Genomic DNA, 16,584 nt, shown 5'->3' with positions numbered 1-16,584 from the left:
ATAATGACTCAGGCAAGGCAAAAATATCTTCCAGGTTGAGTACATACGTAACACTGAGTACAAAAACTGAAGTAAGGCATAAAGCTAAATGATAATGCTGAATGACACTGTTGATCCAGCAAAAGACTTCACAACAAATACTCAAGCTTACTGATATCAAGATAATTTAAGCATTTGCTTACAAACCTGATAAAATCAGTCAGCTCAAGAGGGACCAGCACACAAAAAACGTGTCAGAAAAATCATGTGTCTTATTAACGTATCAAGTTTTTGAGGCTCAGAGCAACAGTGCTGTCATTGCTCAGCAATGCACACCAAACTGATGAATAAGAGGCCCGCTACTGAGCACTGTCTGCAAAATCATGCTGCACTGGCAGAGACACAGCAAACAACTTCACAGACAGGTTACGAGAGTTCAGTGACTTCTTCTGAGAAGAGTGATCTACTAAACCCTTTATGGCAGAGCCCATTCCTAGTTCCATTTCTCCAGGACATAATTAGATTACTTGAGTGCTCAGAGACCTGTCTGCTTTTCACCTGAACAAACCTGTCTGGAAAACCTGTTCACATACTTGTAAATAATCACTTCTTCACGTCGAAAACAACTTCTGTTTTGAATTTTTGAATCCTTAGTTTCCATTAATTTATCCCTCAGCCACATCTCCACATCTCCTTTCTGAACTAGATAATAACTTGACAGAGATGGATCTCTCTCCAGGTTTTATATTCAGACGACCATTCTGTATGCATTTGTTTTTCCCCACAGACAATACCAATACAGTGTGTGTGTAGCTGTTTTAAATCAACCTTAGTAAAGAGTGAGAGCTGGGGCTGTTCAGCTTGGAGAAGAGAAGGCTCTGAGAAGAGCTGACAGCAGCTTTCCAGCATCTAAAGGGGGCTGTAAGAAACAAGGGGACAGACTCCTTAGCAGGGTCTGCTGTGACAGGACAATGGGAAGTGGTTCCAAACAAAAAGAGGGGAGATTTAGAATAAGGAATTTAGTACAAGAAAAATTGTTCCCTACAGTAAGAGCGGTGAGGCAATGGAGCAGTTTACCCAGAGATGTGGCAGGTGTCTCATCTCTGGAAACACTGGAAGTCAGGCAGGACCAGCTCTGAGCAACCTGATCCAGCAGTGTATCTCCCTGGTCACTGCAGGGAAGTCAGACTAGATGACCTCTAAGATTCCCCAGATGGCCAAATCAATCCCAAAGCTTTTCACTGAGCAGAGTTCTTAACTTGAATTTACTCATACGTTCTGGAAACACTGAAACAAAGAAATCCTTCCACAAAGCTAAACATCAAGTGAACAACACAGGCAACTGAAATAGATCTGTGGTCTCCAAGAGTTAAGTAGTCTAACTATAAAAATAAATATAACCTTCGTTCAAAGCAAATTCCAGTCTTGTTAAAAGCAGGGAACATTATCCCAAGAGGACAGCAAAAAACAAAGCCCCTCCAACAACGCAAAATTTACACATTAGCACTCCTTGGACACCTTTGCTTTACACCAATCCAGAGATGAGGAAATTTTAAGTCATCTGGGACCATGGAAGTACTTATGTCAGCTACCAACAGCATATTACGTGACAAGGAACTTTACACCTATGGCTTGTCTAACACCTGTGCAACACCATATGAACTCCATTTGGGTCTTTCTAGCAATTAGTTTTTTCAGATCTCTATAAAAACATAGAAATGTTGTACTTGGTACCAGTATGTAAAATGATTTTTACTCTACAAAATTTATCTGGGAAGAAAATGCAAAGACAGTATGAAAAGAAGCCTTAAATGAAAAATCAAACCTTTAGAAAAAAGGATTTGACTTTTCCAGATTGATTTTCTTTCATATTTATTTGTTTTAGCAACACAAATTAATGTAAATGTAAATCTTGAGTGTTACATTTTTTTCCCCCACTGTTAAAAGTGATATGTTGAAACAGAATTGTAGAAACAGCCCTTCCTCTCACTTTTTATTCATGCTTACACAGTTCTTGTTCTGTGGAAACCATTCCAATTATTTAACAACTTGTGTAATGTATCAGAAGAAGAACTTATCCACTAGCAAATATACATATTAAAATAAAAAATATTTTTAACTTAAAAATTTAATATTTTTTAATATTTTAATTCCAAGTTTACAACTATATACACACAAGTAACAGACAACTAATCCTTGACTAGCACGATGTTTATTTTCCCTTCAGACACTCATGTTGTAGCTCCGTTAATTTTCCCATAGCAACATTTTTCAGAACCCACAAAATTATCCATACATAAGTGCAAGCGAAAAAAAAAATCAAGGAGCTTTATTTTTTAAATGTTGCTGAGTGTTTTTATTATGAAAACCACAGAAGAAACTGAACTCTTGATGTGTTCATTATTTATTTGATCCTTCCCATACAGATGTCTTTGAATCATGAAAACAGATGGAATGCTAAGTGCAAGGGCTGCTGCTCCCACCTCTTCCTTTCAAGACTGCTCCTGCATGTTATGGAAGACATTCTGACTTTCAGCAGCCATAAAATATCTCTTTTCCTTTTATATAGATTTGTGCTGTCTTGACACTCAATATCTACATTTCGATATTCAACATCTACTTTCAAGTCAGAAACAATTACAACTCAGCAAGCTTTGAAAATGTGCCCTGAGTAATTATAGTTGATTTAACCTAATGGCCAAGAAAATCCAAGACAATATAAAACAGTGAGAAGAAATAAAAAAATGAAGCCGGCTTTCTTTTTGTAGAGTACAAGATAAACTAGGAGGCTGAGCTGGGTAATTCCTGATGCAAAAGGCACTCATTTTTAAAAATATCAAAAATTCAATTATGAATCTGAACTTGCTGGATACAATTTACAGTACATGCTGAACACTAATGTTCTCATATTTTCTTAAACCACCACTGAAAGTTTTCATTAAATCTTGTTGCTGTAAACATTAGATATACACCCCAAACTCATATTTTATCTTCCTGGTAGAAGGGCATAGTTTGTACTTGGCCCAACTTTCTGTTTTCAACTTCAAACTTGTCCTCTTGTGGGAGGAATGAGTAGCTTTACTGCAGATGTTACAACTATACAAGGACTTGTTTTACCTTAATGACAAAATAACAGCAAAAAATTGCTTTTTTTTTCCTGTCAACTTGGCATCTGATTTAATCATCATCATGACACAACTTCTATAGCCTAAACTTCAGATACACGTAGACTGTCAACAAAGAGAAATAAATAGGCTTACCTTCTCTTCACATTTCCTGTGGCAGGCATATTTGCAAACTAAAATGAAAGCAAAGACAATAAATGAGTAGAAGAGTAGGTGGATTCTCTCTTTTTTTTTTCTTTAGATCAATCCTTTACTGGAAACTCAGACAATCATAAATCTTCAGCTAAAACAGTATTTACATAATACAAAAAAAAATTAAAAAAAAAAAAAAGTATAATAGAATGTAGGTTTTATCCTTTCCTGAAAGTGCAGCTACAATAATGTTATCACAGAACCACTACAGTTGGAAAAGATCTCTAAGATCATATAGTCCAACCACCCAGCTATCACCAGCACTACCGACTATGCCTACCTGCCACACCTACCTTTTCCTTGAAAACAAAGAGGGATTTCATCACCTCCCTGGACAGTACATTCCAACCTCAGCACTGTGTACAGGGGGCAATCAAGGTCCTGCTCGCAACAGTACTTCTGATATAAGCCAGGATGCCCTGGGCCTTCTTGGCCACCTGAGCATATACTGGCTCACGTTCAGATGGCTGCTGACAAACATCACCAGATTCCATTCCCCCAACAGCACAGCTCTGTGCTAAGCCTGTAGCACTGCGTAATGTTGCTGTGACCAAAGTGCAGGACTAGACACTTACTCCTGTAAAGCTTTGTAAAACTGACCTCAGCCCATTCACCCAGCCTAACCAGATCCCTCTGTACGGCCTTCCTATCCTCAGACAGGCAAATCAACACCTTCTCCCAACTTGGTGCGATCTGCCAACTTACTGATGGTGCGCCCAACCCCTCGTCCACATCATTAATGAAGATATCAAACAGAGCTGGTCCCAGTACTGACTCCAGGGGAAAACGGCTCAGGAACCAGTTGCCAGACAGATTAAACTCCATTTGCTACATCTATCTGATCCTGGCCATCCAGACAGTTTTTTACCCAGCAAAGAGCATACCTGTTCAAGTCGTGAGTTGTCAGTTTCCCCAGGAAAACACTGGGGGAGACAGAGTAAAGGCCTTGCTAAAGTCCAGGCTGATACATTCACAGCCTTCCCCTCGTCCACTAGGTGAGCCTCTTAGTCATAGAAGGCCGGGTTGGTCGAGAAGGACCTATTCCCATGAACCTATGCTAGCTAGGCCTGATCCCCTGGTTGTCTTGAACATGCAGTGCGATCACATTTAGGCTGATCTGCAATGTCTAGGTCTGGCTCCTCTGGTGAGGGTGACGACCCATAGGCGAGCTGATCTCTTGAGCCTGGAGGGAGACTATGCCTTCCCTGCCTACCTCGACTGTGAAAACTGCAGTGCCACATCACACCGCCGTGCCACACCTTGTTTACTTGTCCTGGTCACTACGCCCCACAGGGGCTCCCTCTGTGTGTTCAAGGGCATTACGCTGCTGCACCCAGCCCGACCCACAGCCCATCAGCCCGCCCTCAGCCCAGCAGCTGTGGGATTCTGGCCACTCCCCACACCCTGACAACAGCTTCCTTCCGGGACCCCCCTCACACACTGCGATCCTCCGCTCTGCTGCGCAGCACACCCACACTGGAGCCGACTGACTCAGAAAATTTGTGCATTCTATCCCCCTAGAATAACGTACATCGGGTTAAACCTCATGGGCTGATGATCTTGTCACCTGTCTTTACAGCCACACATACAGCAGAAGCATTAGCAGCTAAATAACACAGATATTGAGTCCAAGCTGTTCACAGTGAGCCCGATGAATCTTAGTGATATCTGCAACAGCAGAGACCTGAGAAAAATAGGGTGACTTAGAACTCACAAGTGACTGTGTCTCCTCAGAGATTAATTTCTGATTGTGAAAAAAGCAAACACTCTGCTGCTAAGTTATCTCAAAAAGATTCATACTTTCTCTTCATTTTCTGCTGATAAAATAGCAGGACAGGCTGAATCACTGAATTTAGAAAACAGCACTCAACTTAAGTAGCTAGATGATGAATGATATCATGCATAATATCTAGAATCTGACAGGCAGGTTTCAAGAGTATATGCACTTCTTTCCTTATTCTGAAAAGCTGCTGGATTTTTTTTTCCATGCGCTGTTTCTCCTTTGGGTAATACAGTAAATTTAAATGCATTCTAAATTCAGGTAAAATTTACTTATTCAATCCCCAGGACCAGTAAGCAGGAAACCCTCACAGAGGTTTACCTGGAAGTTGGCTGTATCTAACCTTAGACCACTACAGCTGAAATACACTCTCAGAGCTCTACCAGGAGTTATACTCCACAGCCTGACTCACTAGAAAAGATGCCACTATCAAGACGTGAGCTCAGCAAATCCATTAAATCCATGCCCGTTTCAGAACAAACCGCAATAACTGCTTAATGAAAATCCTTCATGTTCCAGTGACTTCTCAGGTCAATAAGCCCTGGAGATTGACCTACTTTCTTAAGCAGTCTTGTACATACTATGTTGGTTTAGTTTTTCAGCTCGTAAGTTATGTGTGAAAAGCTCTTTCCTAACATATAGCAGGATTGCAGGATAATAGCAGGATAATGTTCTTTTCCATTAAAGTTTTTGGTGTTTGTACAACACCAAGTGATTGATAACCACACGTTTCTTACAAAAGCTATCACCCTTAAAGCATGTGGTGGATAACTTTAAATTAACGAGGAAAAACATTTTCTCACATGACTGTATGGAGCATGCCTAAATTAATAAGTGATTTCATGCACAGAAACAGCATGTTAGGAGAATATGTATTCCTCACCAGTGTGATTTATTGTGAGACTGTAAAAGGCTAACACTGCTGTCCAGAAGGTAGACTTGTTTACGCTGGGTGGTCTTCCACAAAGCTAGAATACTCTATGGTTTTTGTCATGTCTTTTGAAGCTATTTTCTAACCACCTTGGCCACTTCCCTGATACAGCCTCCAGCCTCCAACTGGTCAGTTAAAGATAAGGCTAACCTCCCGACCCGCAGGCCAGCTGGACATGCTAATTAACTAAACTTTTTCAGGAAACTCCTATCTTTGAAGAAATTTAGTCATCACATATAGCAATTAATAGTTCCTCTACTCGGTCACTTCAGCAACTTCAAGGATGATCTTTACATAAAAGTACCTATTTGCTATATCCAAGGAAACACAAAGATTGGAACAAATAGTTCTTACTGACAACAACAGATGCTCTAAAAAAACATGCACACGTACTATTTGTTTCTCCCACAGCCTACTGATAGACCTTCTGTACAGCAGGGAAACAAGCAAACAATAACAAGAAGAAGAGACAAGTAATACAGCACTTTTAAAGTCTGCAGATAATCGTAAAAAGTAAAGAATAAAGTAGCATATCCGTCCAGAAGTCCAGACATTACAGAAAGATCTGTGCATCCTCTTTATTGATGCCTAGATTTCTGGGGTGGTACGATGAAATACAGAACAAAAATAAATACAAAATGTCAAAATGAAATAAAAAAAAAAAAAAAGACAGCTCACATGATTCTGCTTCTGGCTCATGCAAAAACAAATTATGAATGTGTAAGCAGTACACTAAGTTCTTATTAAAAATGTAGGTAACAATAAATGCAGCTTATCCTGTTTCCATGTACATCAAAAAGCCAAGGCTTGCCAGCTCTTATATAACATAACATTACTGTATTTGGTGGGAAGAAACCAGGGAGGTCAGATGTGAGTTTACTCGAAATCACAAACTGTAACAAGGAAATATAGCACAAACAACAAGGAAATATAGCACAGAAGTTCCATGTAATGGAACTAAAAAAAAAAACCACCAAAGCTCTGTTTATCTTTATGAGAATCAAAGGAAACAAGTAGAGCTAATGAGTTAAATACAAACCAGGGTGAGCTCCCTGACTGAAATAATTCCATAATTGTTTCTTCTCCCCAAGTACTTACAGTGGTAACATTCTGAGGGTGGAAATTTGATTAATTCAAAGAGACAGCTTCACTCTTCCTCAGCATCCAGAAATACCCCGTTCATAGCTCAGGCCAGAATGTCAGGGATTGCACTGACTTAAGCTATTACCTTTTCTTCTTCACTGTCTAATAATGCTAATGATCATCGTAAAACTGGATAAAACAGACACTCCAAAATGAGATCACTGACTGTCCAACCTGAAAGCTAACAAAGTATTCCTTTGTGCTCAGCAGCAAAAAAAAGACTCTCTCCCTTCCTTCTATGCGAATGTCAAAGCATTAATTCCATATAATGCTCCTAACAGGCATTCTGGCTACATCCTGAGAACAGGAACTGATCCACAAACAAGCAAAACAAGCACCAATTTCCTTCTCCTGACATGTCTGAATTTTGCTTCTAAATCCCTGCCAAGGGCAAGAAAACTTAACACTACTGAGCTCATTTTGACAGATTGTTCTGTGCAGCTACCAGAAGCTCAAGACTCACGCATGCAGGTCACTCCAAAAGTAACACACAGAACCACAGAATGCCAGAGATCGGAAGGGACCTTGAAAGACCATCTGGTCCAATCCCTCTGCTGGAGCAGGAACACCTACTTACTTCCATGCAAACCACAGAAGTTATGACGAGCACAGTCACACTATTTGATAGAGCACATTCTCAGCTACAAAACCCTGTTTTCTGAACGCAGTCACTACCATTAGCTATCTGCTTTTCACCAGAGATGTAAAAGAGCTGCGCTACTAAAAATGTGAATGACCATCCAGAACACAGCCTACCTTCCACACTGCTGTTGCCACTGCTGGAACACACCACCCACTGCACATACATCCACCATTTAACCTTCCAGCAAGCACCAATGTCAACAGCTGCCATTTTTTACTCATGGAGGAACTCCACAACACGCCTTTAGTCCATATGCACCATTTTGTCACACTGCCCCTCTACTGACATCTGTCCCACAACAACAAAATGCATGGAATGTTGGCAGGAAGGTTCAACCTCTACTGTCATACCACCAACATCCACCTCTGATGTCATGGGCCAACAATAATAAAACAGAGAAGTCCTCATATACATCTCAGTGAGGCACAGCAAGCTTTATCTGTTCTACATCTCTTCTACAACTGAATCACACCTACAGAATATTTCACTGGAGTGAATAAATAACAAACACTAGAATAGAATCTCTTCACTAGCACTTACCACTGGGCCACATCACAAAAGTGTGTCTTCCTAAAATGCTGAGAAACTGCTTGATAAACATTGCTAGTTTTCACAGGCCAGTAAGGTGCTCTGCTGACACAAAGACACTTCTATACATACATACACTGAAGTCTCTGTGTGTATATATGAATATACACACACCCACAGAGCTGTGTGTATGTGAATGTATGCACACAAACACAGACCAAAAGTGGAAGTTATGTTCTTAATAAACATACAACTGCTTGCTTAAAACCAAGTAAAATTTAGAAGGCTGTTAACGTATGACACTGCTTGTGAATTAACATCCAATGGGAAGAAAGCATACCTCGTATCACTAACCAGCAGCTAATTATCAGCCTCTAGATGATACCAACGTCTTTATTGCCAGTATTGTAGAATCATGAGAACAATCCTTAAGAATGTTTTTTCAACTACAGATAGAAGTTACAAGTACTTTTAAACTATGTTTTCTTTCTGTTTTCTGATGGCTGTCCTATCTCCTACACTCTTTCTGCTTTCTCTGGAATGGAAAAATATATATATATGAAAACAAAGTATTGTAATTACAAGAACTTTAGAGAAAGTGAGGAATTAAGAAAACATCATGAGCCAGGTGAAGAGGAAGCATGCAGGCATACAAAGTTAATGACTGAGGGCTATGCTTTGAGAATCAAAACTCTCCAAGGACTTGCACAGAAAACAGTACAATGAACCACTGCTGTCATCTTTTTACAATAAAGTTCACATGGTTTTATACCTGTAGCTGTTAACATCACGAACAGTGAAAGAAGTCTTCAACACAAACTAATTAAAGACTTGCCCACAGAAGAATCAATATTCTTGGTATTTCTCAGAATTCATCTTCCGACAGCTAATGCAGAACTCTCTATTCTGCATGGATGGCAGCACCCCCTCAGCCCACGGTGACTCAACCTAAATATTTATGTTACATCCAGAGAAATGAATTACCTCAAAGATAAGACTTCCAGAGAGGCTGAATTACTTTTCAGTACGTCAGCTGTTATCTCTAAGCTGGAGAGAGAAGGATTTCAAAGCAGTTTTATTTACTCAGTGGATAAAGAATGGGTTGGATGGTCACAGCCAGAGGGTTGTGGTCAACTTTTCTATATCCAGATAGAGACCAACCATAGAATCATTAAGGTTGGAAAGACCACCAAGATATCTGGATCAACTATCAACACACACCTATGACCATTTGTTCAGTGTGACATCTACCCTCTTCTTGAAAATCACCAGGGATGGTGGCCCCACTACCTCCCTGGGCAGCCTGTTCCAATACCTGACCACTCCTTCTGAAAATAAACTTTTCCTATATCCAGCCTGAACCACCCATGGTGCATTTGGAAAAAGAGCCCAAACCCCATCTTGCTACGACCTTCATTGAAGTAATAATAAGGTCTCCCCTGAGTCTGCCCTTCTCTGAAGAAACAATCCAAGTTCCCTCAGCCTCTCCTTGTAAGACTTGTGCTTCAGACCCTTTACCAGCTTTGTTGCCCTTCTCTGAACATGCTCCAGGGCCTCAATGCCTTTCTTGTACTAAGGGGCCCAAAACTGAACGCAGAACTCAAGGTATGGCTCACGAGCATCAAGTGGAGGGGAATGATCACCTCCCCAGTCCTAGCGACTACACTATTTTTGTATACAAGACAGGATGCCACTAGCTTTCCTGGCCATCTGGCACAGTGCTGGCTGGCTATCAACTACAATCCCCAGATCCTTTTCTTCCACTCAGTTTGCCAGTCACTCTGCCTGAAGCCTGTAGCAGTGCATAGAATTTCTGTAACTGAAACGCTGGACTCAGCAACTCAGTCTTCTTAAAGCTCAAACAACTGGATTCAGCGCATTGATCTAGCCTATCCAGACTCCTCTGTAAAGCCTTCCTACCCCCAGAGGTCTGCCTTGGGAAGCGTGCCCCTCAGCATCACTATCAGCAACGTACACAGTGGGATGAAGACTACCCTCAGCAGATTAGCTGATGACACCAAGCTGAGTGGTGCACTTGACAAAATAGAAGGAAGTCATCCAGAGGGATATGGAGAAGCTTGAAAACTGGGCCTACATAAGCCAAACAAAGCCAAATGCAAGCTTGCATGTGGATCGCAGCAACCCCAGACATCTAGTGGCTGGCAACCATGCCTGCAGCAGAGGCTTGGAACTAAATGATTTTAAAATTCCCTTCCAATCCTAGCCATTGTATGATTCCGTAATACAAAGCAAGCAGTTAAGAGACAATTCTGTTTGATACCTTACTGAACACTAAAAATGAACGTTTGCCCTCAAAACAGATACTACACAGCTCTTGACATTCATGTTTTTTTTTTTTTTTTTTATCTTCCAAGAGACAAGTAATATATTAGGATACTAGATCACAGGCTCAGGTACTTGAAAGATGCTTTCTTTCCCTTCACTTCTACAATTCAACTTTTCCAATACAGTAAAGTAAATGCTATTACAGCTACTTTTGACAGCAGTGAGTCCTTGATTATTCACAACTAAGTAGAAGCTAATACAATCACATGAAAAGATATAACGTTGTCATCAGCCTGGCTGAAACGTCTCTACACCAATGCACACAGCCTGTGAAATAAGCAGAAGAGTCACAAGTGATAGCAGAATTAGAAAACTATGACTAATTGCTATCACAGAAATATGCAGAACGATTCACGTAACTTGAGTACAACAACTGTGGGCTACAAGCTTTATAGAAGGAATAGAGAAGGTAGGAAGGGTAAGGGAGGGAGCTGCCTTCTATGCTAAGAAGATACAACTGCAAAGAGCTGCTCCTGAAAAAGTCAAGAACAGGTTGAGAGCTTGTTAGTTAAAATCAGGAACAAGATCAGTGAAGGACGTCTGGTGGTCAGGGTCTCCTACAGGCTGCCTGATGAAGGGGAGCCTGTTGACAAAGCCATCTTGCTTCAGCTTCAAGAGGCATCACACTTGGAGGCTCTCATCCTCATGGGACTAACCCAGGTGCTAGGAAAAGGACACAGAAAGCTGCAAGCAATCCAAAAGACTGCTGAAGTCAGTTGAGAATGACTTTCTTGTTCAGGTACTGGCAACCAGAGGTGAAGCATTACCAGGCATGGTGCTCACCAATGTGGAGGAGATATTAAAGAGATCAAGATCAGAGGCAGTCTGAGCTGCAGTGACCAGGCCCTGGTCAGGTTTGTGATCTCAAGGGATGTGGGCCTGGCAAAGAGCAGAGTCAGGACCACGAACTTCAAGAGAGCAAACTCTGGGCTATTTAAAGAATTATGGGGTGAGATCCCCTTGAAAATTATCTTTAGGGACAACGGACAGTACAGATCTGGCAGCACTTAAAGATACCTCTCTGAGAGCAAAGAGCTCTCCCTGTACAGGATAACAAGCAGGAGAGGCAGGAAAGTAGCACAGCTAAGTACCTGCTGGTCAAACCGACTGAAGTGAATGAAAACTGTAAGCAGTGGAAGTGCCTGTGGGGACGTGTGGCCTGGGACACTGTCCAGATGGGCAGAGACCAGGAAAGCAAGGGTGCAAATGAAAGCAAACTCGGTAAGAGGTGTGAAAAATAATAAGAGAGATTCTACAGGTATGTTGGTCAGAAAAGGAGAGGAGAGTGTAACCCCTCTGAGGGAGAGGAGGGGGGGGAACCAGCTGCTTCAGACATGTGGAAGGCTTGAGTTCTTTGCCTCTATCTTCAGGTCCAGTCAGGCTTTCCATACCTTTTGTGTCCTTGAACTTAAGGGCTGGGCTCAAAGGAGAAAAATTCCTCCTGGTCTAAGAGCAGAGCAAGTCAGAGATCACCTCACGAGGCCGAAGGAGTTCAAGTCCGTGATGCCAAACAACTCTCACCCCAGAGTTCTGAAGGAGCTGCCTGATGTGATTGCCAAGCCACTCTTCATCATATTTGAAAAGTCGTAACTATTGGACAAAGTCCCTGGTGAGTGGGAAAGAAAGATCTGGGGAACTACAGGCCAGTGAGCCTCACACCTGCGCCTGTGAATATGACAAAACAGATGCTCCTGGAAGAGATGTTAAGGCACATGCAAAACTAGAAGGTAAACCAAGACAGCCAGCACAGCCTGACCAACCTGGCAGCCTTCTATGACGGAGTAACGGCATTGGTGGACAAAGGAAGGGCAACTGATGTCATTAGCATGGATTTCTGCAAGGTTTTTGACATGGTCTCACACCACATCCTTATCTCTACATTGGAGAGATATGGTTTCGAAGGCTAGACTATTCAGTGGATAAGAAAATGGTGGCAAGGCTGCAGTCAGAGGGTTGGTGGACCTATGCCAAGCAGAGGCCACTCAAGAATGATGCCCCACAGGGGTCCATCTTGGGACTAGTACTCCCTAACATCTTTATCAATGACATAGACAGCAGCATCACTCAGCAACAATGATGACACCAAACTGAGTAGTACAGCTGACAAAACAGGAAGAAGAGATGCCATCCAGAAGAGCCTGGACAGACTTTAAAAGTGGTCCCATATAACCGAAGTTATATATTTGGTTTATATACATATAAACCAAAACTCAACAAGGCCAAGTGCAAAGTGCTGCACTTGTATCGGAGGTTGCCCTGACCCACGTCCATGGCTGGGAGAAGCACTCCTTAAGAACAGCTTACCAAGAAAACCTTAAGAGTCCAGGCACGAGGACTGGCTGAGGGATCTGGACTTGTTCAGCCTGTACAACAGAAGGCTTGGGAGAGACCTGACAGCAACCTCCCAGTACTTAAAAGGGAGCTTATAAACAGGAGGGATATCAACTTTTTAAATGGGTAGATAGCAATAGGACAAAGGGAAATAAGGGGGAATGATTATAAACTGAAAGAGGAAAAATTCAGATGAGATGTTAGGTTAAGTGTTTTTATAGTAAGACGGTGTTGAGGTCCTGGAACTGGATGCCCAGTCTCTGGAGGCATTCAAGGCCAAGTTGAATGGGGCCCTGGGCAGCCTGATCTACCACCTGATCCAGAGGCTGCAACCCTGCCAGCAGCTGGGGGGGGTGAAACTAGGTGATCCCTGAGGGCCCTTCCAACCTAAGCCACTCTATGATTCTATGATTTGTACACTGACACGTAGTTTCTACCATACCCAATTTCAGTCTTTTCTCTTAATACCACTGGAAGACCTGTGTCAAAGTACAGCAGAAATAGTAAAGCCTAGACATTTCAGTCAATAGTTCAATAACATCTCTGCTGAGTAGCATCTCCTCCACGCAGCAAGTATATTCCAGAAAATTCCAGGTCTGTGTTTGATTTGGAAGAAAACATGCCAAGTAAGAAACCAAATCAGGATGTTCTGACAAATGCACAGTGAGGCCACCATGATCAGCTCTTCTCCAGACAGAGCCTAGTACAGAAAGACATCTGCAACTAAAACGTTTCACACAACAGAGAGAGCTGTGCAACACATAAAAACATGTGTCTAATAAGATTTTAACAACACTAACCAGATTATTAGAGAGAACCTCAGTAAACACACTGTTCTGCTGACCTATTTGTACTAGCTCTGCAGCAATTTGAAAACAGAGTGAAAATTAACATAAAGAAATGATTAATTGTATCATAAAAAAAAATAAGGTTGCACATTGAAGGGGGAAAGAGTCCTATAGTTGGAAATAATGGGCTTTAGTTGCAAGGTGAAACTCTTCTGTTTTTATGAGCCACATGCTCAAGATGTCACTAGACTAATAAGCCACACAGTACAGTAACAAGAAATGCTCGTCTACTTCTTATGCCCTAGATTATCTTGTAGTGGCTCAGGTCTTTGTGGGTCTTCTGCTGTTATTTCTGTTTTAAATATGCAGACAACAACTGTCCCTTCATCTGAAAGTCCCAGCATTTCACTGTAAGCACAGAATTTTTAAGATATTCAGCATTTTTTTACTTGACACAACTATACAGCAAACAGGGTTGTAAACGAACTCTCTTGCAGATGAAACATTCCACTCACAGACAAAAGCAGTGGAAAATCTTTATTAGGAGAAAAGTAGTTTGGCACAGTTACTGCTACAGTTACTGTTCTCCTTTACTCCCACATTCTTCCTAGTTTCCAGGAACACTTTAACCATTTTGTTTACACAGTAAAATCAGTAGGAATTTATGTTTGTCATTTTAACTGCCTCCTGCAAACTGCTGGGTGTTGTGGGATTTCTTTCTTTATTTCTCGAGAGTTTTGTTTGTTCTCTTGATGTTTGTTCTGTTTCATTTCCATCTATGCTGTTACAATGGCAGAATGTTAGCACTGAAAATGTTTAGTTTTTTTTTAATTAAACACAACTATTTAGGCACATTTTTTAAGCTATACATGGCAAATTGTGTACAAAATGATTAAAACTTAATCCAGTCTGGAACTGAAGGCTGGTTTTAGACCTCCTTCATCTGACTTAAAAAGAAGATCCAATGTTGCAATATCCAGAAATGCATTTCAACAAGACTATGGCTCATTGTTGCCAGTAGCCCACATGAAACAAAGGGGAAAGAAAAAAAAAAAAAAAAAAAAGACCAGACTGCCTAGTTTTTTCTTGCAGCTAACGACGGTACAAGCAGTACTGTGAGGTCTAGGAAGTCTGCACGCTCATCATGAATTAAGGACTTACACCAAGAGAAAGGATCAGAGTAACGCTGGTTTAAAATGGATGACTTTCAGATTAAGAAAAACAGCCTTCTTGAAAAACTGCTCATTATACAGATAAGACCTAACGTGTGTTCATGCTTTGATTCACAGCAATTCTTAATCTCTTACATAGTAAGGGAGTCCCAAAGTTCTTCAAGGAAAGAAACCATCATGAGCTACAAAGATCATCAGCATGATACTTAAGTTGTTGGCATCTACTTCAAGTGTTTCAATTGCTTTTAGTTTTAAAAATGACAAAAAGAAACAGGGAGTGCATAAAAATTAGCTAACAACTCCCCTTCCAGCTATCTACGGGGCTCCGACTCAGAATGTACTGAAATGCAGTTATGTCTCTAGCCCAGCTTACCTTATGGGAGCTTTCTTCAGCTACGTAACTCATGCTTTCACTACATGCTGTATTCCCAAACGTGGTCTAACATCCGTGATGCAGCCTGGTCAATACAATCATTAAAGATTACACTACGTTTCCCCTTAATTTTTTTTTTTTTCCTATTTAATTTTCTACAGGAGAAGGAACTCACCTTAAGTTAACATATTTAAAGTTCTGTCAAATGCCCACACACTTCTCAGTGTCACAGCAACAGCATGCCAATTTTAAAATTGTGATTTAAGCCAGCAGGTGGATAAACGTGACAGTTTTTTGCTCACTCCTCCTCCCTTCCCAGTGGGATGGTGGAGAGAATCGGGGGGAAAAAAAAACGTAAGTAAAACTTGTGGGTTGACAAGACAGAGAAAAGGATAATAATTATGTTTATGCATAAATATGAATATATTAACAAAGTGATGCACGAGCAATTGCTTACTACCCCACAACTAATATCTACCTAGCCCCCAGCAGCAGCAGAGAGAGAGAAAGAGAGAGATGAACTCTCATCCTCTTCAAAACTCCTTCTGCTTGGTATCATACGGTATGGAATATCCCTTTGGTCATGTTAGGTCAGCTGTCCTAATTCACTCCCTCCCAGCTCCTCGGGCCCTCGCTGTGAATGGCTTTGTCCCCATACACAGAGCTGGTGAGGCACTGGAACAGGTTGCCCAAAGAGGCTGTGGATGTCCCATCCCCGGAGGCATTCAAGGCCAGGCTGAATGTGGCTCTGGACTCTGGTGGTGAAGGACCCTGCACACAGCAGGGGGTTGAAATGAGATGATCATTGTGTTCCTTTTCAACCCAGGCTGTTCTAGGATTCTAAGATTCCATACAACACTTCTTAGTTGCAACTAGAAAAATCAGTGTGTTATCAACATTATTTGTCTCCTAGAACCAAAACAGACCATCATACCAGACACTCACACAAAAACAATTATATTCCAGCTGAAACTAAGACATACAGACTCTCTCAGCTCCCCAGAGTGCTGAGTTTTAGCAGTGATGCTCATGTGTCACTTGTCACTTGCTGGATACCATCTCCAGACAACTGGGAGAAAAGGAGGTTATCAGGAGTAGTCAGCATGGGTTCACCAAGGGGAGGTCGTGCTCGACCAACTTGGTGGCCTTCTATGATGCTGTCACATGCTGGGTGGATGGGGGAAGAGCGGTAGGTGTAGTCTACCTTGATTTTAGAAAGGCATTTGATACTGTCTCCCACGACATCCTTATAA

The 16,584-nt window shown here is 41.5% G+C and overlaps 1 long non-coding RNA gene across 1 annotated transcript in view; it reads right to left on the bottom strand.

The window, feature by feature from the left end:
* The window catches only part of LOC104910074, a 45,144-nt gene extending 28,692 nt beyond the window's left edge, over positions 1 to 16,452 (bottom strand). The window contains exons 1-2 of the long non-coding RNA XR_002112851.2: positions 15,332 to 16,452; positions 3,240 to 3,277 (exon numbers count right to left, since the gene is read on the bottom strand). This is a non-coding gene — a long non-coding RNA (uncharacterized LOC104910074). The remainder of the gene's footprint in view (positions 1 to 3,239; positions 3,278 to 15,331) is intronic.
* Between the last annotated feature and the right edge of the window lie 132 nt (positions 16,453 to 16,584).

This window comes from Meleagris gallopavo, chromosome 3 (genome assembly GCF_000146605.3).
Source record: "Meleagris gallopavo isolate NT-WF06-2002-E0010 breed Aviagen turkey brand Nicholas breeding stock chromosome 3, Turkey_5.1, whole genome shotgun sequence".
Lineage (NCBI taxonomy): Eukaryota > Metazoa > Chordata > Aves > Galliformes > Phasianidae > Meleagris > Meleagris gallopavo.
Note: the sequence above shows the minus strand (reverse complement) of the source record. Positions and strands in the feature narration are given on the sequence as shown.